This window comes from Gracilinanus agilis, chromosome 2 (assembly GCF_016433145.1).
Source record: "Gracilinanus agilis isolate LMUSP501 chromosome 2, AgileGrace, whole genome shotgun sequence".
Classification (NCBI taxonomy): Eukaryota; Metazoa; Chordata; class Mammalia; order Didelphimorphia; family Didelphidae; genus Gracilinanus; species Gracilinanus agilis.
The window spans coordinates 562,836,581-562,842,580 of NC_058131.1; the positions used below are offsets into that span (position 1 = coordinate 562,836,581).

Consider the following 6,000-nt stretch of genomic DNA (forward strand, 5'->3'; position numbering starts at 1 on the left):
TTTGATATTTCATATATATATATATATATATAAAATCTAACTGGTTGTAATTTTGAAGATTTCTTTGATTTTGATTTTCCTAAACAACCAGTCTTCTATGCCATTCTATTCTATGGAGTTTTTATCTTTGTACTTCAATAAATTTTCCCTAGGGGATTCCCTGAAATATGATTGGGAAAAGGAGTGTTCAACTTTTGTGACATTATGATTATTCCTCATTTGTCACTACTTAACCAGCCCTTTATTGGCAAATATTTACTTTTTTGTTTTTTTGTCTCATTATATGTTAATGATAAAGAGATCTGTCAAACAAAGTTGTTCTCTTTTTATTTTCAAAAGAATTTGTTAACTTTTAACATTTTCATAGATAGGTTTTGGAAGAGAATCTGTAAGTTAGCATTTGGTTTATCAGATCAAAGGCTATATTTTTTTTTTTTTTATAGTCAACAAGCCAATGAGCAGAATTTTGTTTTCTTTACTAATGATCTTTGGAAATACTTTAGGAGCTTTTTAAAAAATGACAGGTTGTAGAACTACTGGAGACATTAACATCTAGAATAGTCATTCCTTTTAAAGTTAATTATTCTTATTCATACCTCTGGAGATGAACTGCTCACTGTCCAGTGAATGATGATTCATGTATGTGAAGGTATTTGTTACCCATTTTCTCTTTCAGGGTTGTTTTTCTATCTCTTTAATAATTTTCTTGATCTGGCATCTATTTCTACTTACATTTCTTTTATAATATAAATACTCAACCAAAGTTTTTACCTTCCATTTCTAGCACATGTGGACTATAACACAGAAGGAATGTTTCATGGCTTTGGTATACCTTTTTTTTTTTTTTAGCTAATTAATAAGAATTTATTTTTTCCCCTTTCTATCCTTTTCCATATTCCTCGATAAAGAAAGATAAAAACCATATTTAACAAATACATAGTCAAGCAAAATAAATTCCCACATTGGCTAGGTCCACAGAGCTATGTTTAATTTTGTATATGGAGTCCATCACCTGTCAAAAGGTAAGTAGCATAGTTCATTATTATTTTTTTTGAAATAATGGTTGAAATAATAATTGTACTGATCAGAATTCTTAAGACTTTCATAGTTTTTTGTCTTTCCAGTGTTATTGTTTTAATATAAATTATTCTGGTTTTGCTCACTTCATTCTATATTTGTTTGTGTAAATCTTCCCAGCTTTCTTTGAAACTGTCCTTTTCTCCATTTCTTATAATATAGTAGTATTCCATATATTCATATAGTATAATTTATTCAACCATTCCTCAACAAGTTCAACAGGGCAAAAAGCCTTCACAAGAAGTTACCATTATATTTAAAAGATAGCAGCTTTCCCCACTTCCTGAGTCCCCCTCCAGTTTCATGTGGACAAATGGCAGCCTCAACACTGTCTTGGATTGCCCAGGGAGCAGTCACTTGTTTTTGATTTGTCACTTACTATCACTTGTGGGTCACAGACCTCCCATCTCCCCATTTAATTCTAAGTTGGGTGGGGTGGCATTATTCCTGGTGGCTAAAGTCTAGAGAATGAATAAGGGTGAGCTAATTCCATTTACACAGTAAAGAATCCTGAACCTAGGATGGCAAAACTCGCCAAAGAAACTAAAGAGAAAATGCAAATGCAAAGCCAGAAGTTAAGGACAAAGGAAGTAAAAGAAGCAAATGCAAAGCTTTTTTCCTCATTTGACACTTTTACTTATAATTTTGGTTGCATTTGTTTTGTTTGTACAATTTTTTAAAAAATTTCCTTAATTAAAACTGTCCACTTTATCTTCTATGATCTTTGCTGTTTTATTGAGTTTATATTTCATAGAACATTCTAGCATCATATTTGCTGTTTTAATAGCAGTACTTAATTGGCATTTTTTTTTTTAGCTTGTGGTTCAATACAAGTTAGCTTTTTCTCTGAAATGTGTGTCTGGCAAATTTTTTACATCTACATCTATGTTTTTACTGTAGTACCTTCCCAAACCTTTCTTCCACCTCACCCTCCCCTCATACCCTTAGTTAAGCTTACTGATATTTTACTTATATACTTTTTTCTCCCTCCCCCTTTTAAAAAATCCATATCTCTTTTTTAGAATTCATACTAAATATCAGTTCCAAAGGAAAGGAGTGATAAAAGGCTAGGCAATTAGGGTAAAGTGACTTGCCCTTGGTCACATAGCCAGGATGTGTCTGAGGTGAGATTTGAACACAGGACCTCCTGTCTCTAGGCTTGGCTCTTATCTACTGAACCACCTAATTGTCTCCACTCTCCCCCCCCCCCCACCCCTTTCCTTTTTATTTTTTATTTTGAATATTTTCCCATAGTTACATAGTTCATATTCTCTCCCTCTAGCCCCCCTTAGCTGATGCACAATTCCACTGGGTTTTACATGTATCATTGATCAAGACCTAATTCCATATTATTGATAGTTGGACTAGAGTTATCATTTAGTGTCTACATCCCCAATAATATCCCCATCAGCTCATGTGTTCAAGCAGTTGTTTTTCTTCTGTGTTTCTCCTCCCACAGTTCTTCCTCTGAACATGGCTAGTTTTCTTTCTCATAAGTCCCTCAGAATTGTTCTGAATCCTTGCATTTCTGCTAGTAGAGAAGTCTGTTATGTTCAATTGTACCACAGTGTATCCGTCTATGTGTACAATGTTCTCCTGGATCTGCTCCTTTCACTCTGCATCAATTCCTGGAGGTCATTCCAGTTCACATGGAATTCCTCCAGTTCTTTATTCCTTTGAGCACAATAGTATTCCATCACCAACAGATAACTACAATTTGTTCAGCCATTCTCCAATCGAAGGACATTCTCTCATTTTCCAATTTTTTGCCACCAAAAAGAGCACAGCTATAAATATTTTTGTACAAGTCGTTTTCTTTATTATCTCTTTGGGGTATAATCCAAGCAGTGCTATGGTTGGATCAAAAGGCAGATAGTCTTTTAGAGCCCTTTGAGCATAGTTCCAAATTGCTGTCCAGAATGGTTGGATCAGTTCACAACTCCAGCAATGCATTAATGTCCCAATTTTGCCACATCCCCTCTTAACATTCATTACTTTCCCTTGTTGTCATTTTAGCAAATCTTCTAGGTGTGAGGTGATACCTCAGAGTTGTTTTCATTTGCATTTCTCTAATTTAGAATACTTTCTCACGTGCTTATTGATAGTTTGATTTCTTTATCTGAAAATTGCCTATTTATGTCCCTTGCCCATTTATCAATTGGGAGATGGCTTGATTTTTTTTTTGTGCAATTGATTTAGCTCCTTGTATATTTGAGTAATTAGACCTTCGTCTGAGTTTTTTGTTATAAAGATTTTTTCCTAATTTATTGCTTCCCTTCTAATTTTGGTAGCATTGGTTTTGTCTATACAAAAACTTTAGTTTAATGTAGTCAGAATTATTTATTTTACATTTTGTGATTTCTTTCTAACTCTTGCTTGGTTTTAAAATCTTTCCTTTCCCAGAGATCTGACAAGTATACTATTCTGTGCTCACCCAATTTACTTATAGTTTCCTTCTTTATATTCAAGTCATTCACCCATTCTGAATTTATCTTGGTATAGGTTGTGAGATATTGATCTAGGTCCAATCTCTCCCATATTGTTTTCCAATTTTCCCAGCAGTTTTTGTCAAATAGTGGGGTTTTGTCCCAAAAGCTGGATTCTTTGGGTTTATCGAAAACTGTCTTGCTGAGGTCGCTTACCCTTAGTCTATTCCACTGATCCTCCCTTCTGTCTCTTTGCCAGTACCATATTGTTTTGATGATATTGCTTTATAGTACAGTTTAAGATATGGAACTGCTAGGCCACCTTCCTTCATATTTTTTTTTCATTATTTCCCTTGATATTCTTGGTCTTTTGTTCTTCCAAATGAACTTTGTTATAGTTTTTTCTAATTCATTAAAAAAGTTTTTTGGTAGTTTGATAGGTATAGCCTAAATAGGTAAATTAATTTGGGTAGGATGGTCATTTTTATTATGTTAGCTCTTCCTACCCATGAGCACTCAGTGTTTTTCTAATTATTTAGATCTAGTTTTAATTGTAAGGAAAGGATTTCGTAGTTGTGTTCATATAATTCCTTTGTTTGTCTTGGCAGATAGATTCCTAAGTATTTTATATTGTCTAGGGTGATTTTAAATGGAATTTCTCTTTCTAACCCTTCCTGCTGCGATGTGTTGGAAATATATAGAAATGCTGATGATTTATATGGGTTTATTTTGTATCCTGCAACTTTGCTAAAGTTGTTGATTATTTCTACAAGCTTCTTAGTTGATTCTCTAGGATTTTTTAAGTAGACCATCATATCATCTGCAGAGAGTGATAGCTTGGTCTCCTCATTGCTATTTTAATACTTTCATTTTCAAAAACATGAGCACAACTTTTTATCTCCCTCAAATTATACCTATTTACAATGATTATTATTACTAAATTAGGGTTCTCAAATATGGGAGGAGACAGACAGACACAGTTTATTCCTAGAATCCTTTTCTGCACCTTTTTATTTTTAAAATATCCAAGCCATATTTACTATGGTTTTTTAACCTATACTAATAGTTCAAATCAAAGCAGTAAAGATGCTAAAGTAATATATGCTTGGATGTTTTTTGAAGTAGAGATGGAGTAAAGATTGATTTGGGAAAGAGTATCCTAATTTTTGGATAATAAATTGTGAAGCATTAAAGTATCAGCCGTTTTCAAATTAATTGGGACAAAGTAAAATAATTATATTTGTTGGCATAATAAGGCTTTACTATCTTGTGTTATTGGACTGGTCACTTAGGCACTTATCTGTAAAATGATCTAGAGAAAGAAATGGCAAACCACTCCAGTATCTTTGTCAATAAAACCCCAAATGGAGTCACAAAGGGTAAGACACAACTGAAAAAATGACTGAACAATAGTAAAATTATAGACTTTCATTGATGTTTAAATTAATCATACTTAATGTATAGAAAGATTTATAAGATTTATGAGGATATGAAGCAGTATTCCTTCTGCATTTGGGATTTTCTATAAATCTGGAACAGTTTTTCTTCTCAATATATTCATTAGAATTGATCATTTTCCTCTTGGAAACAAGACTTCCATAAACCCATTGGAACATTTGAAAAAACACACAACTCCCAGATATTATTGTTTCAATTTTGATTTTGTTTTTGTTTTAATGATATGATAAAGATGGCTACATCTTAAAGATTTGACTAGATTTCTTATGAGAGTGGTTTTGGTGTAGCCTGGAATGAAAAAGTTCTCTCAGTAAAAATTACCATTTTCCAATATTAATACTCTGGTCTTTGTATTGTCTTGCCATTAAAAAGCATTTTTTTAAACATTTATTAATCTTCATTTTTAACATGGTTACATGATTCATGCTCCTCCTTTCCCTTTCGCCCCCTGCACTCCCCCCACCCATGGCCGATGCACATTTCCACTAGTTTTGTCATGTGTCCTTGATCAAGACCAATTTCCAAATTGTTGGTAGTTGCATTGGTGTGGTAGTTTCGAGTCCACACCCTCAATCATGTCCACCCCAACCCATGCGTTCAAGCAGTTGTTTTTCTTATATGTTTCCTCTCCTGCAGTCCTTCCTCTGAATGTGGGTAGCATCTTTACCATAAATCCCTCAGAATTGTCCTGGGTCATTGTATTGCTGCTGGTACAGAGGTCCATTACATTAGATTTTACCACAGAATGTCAGTCTCTGTGTATAGAGTTCTTCTGGCTCTGCTCCTTTCGCTCTGCATCAGTTCCTGGAGGTCTCTCCAGTTCGCCTGGAACTTCTCCAGTTTATTATTCCTTTTAGCACAATAGTATTCCATCACCCGCATATACCACAGTTTGTTCAGCCATTCCCCAATTGAAGGACATACCCTCCTTTTCCAATTTGTTGCCACCACAAAAAGCGCAGCTATGAATATTTTCGTACAAGTCTGTTTATCTATGATCTCTTTGGGGTACAAACCCAGCAATGGTATGGCTGGATCA

At 34.0% G+C, this 6,000-nt stretch overlaps 1 protein-coding gene across 1 annotated transcript in view; it reads left to right on the top strand.

Annotated features, from left to right (window-relative positions):
* Window positions 1–6,000, top strand: part of RNF111 (ring finger protein 111) — a 93,811-nt gene that overhangs the window by 58,264 nt on the left and 29,547 nt on the right. The window lies entirely within an intron of this gene.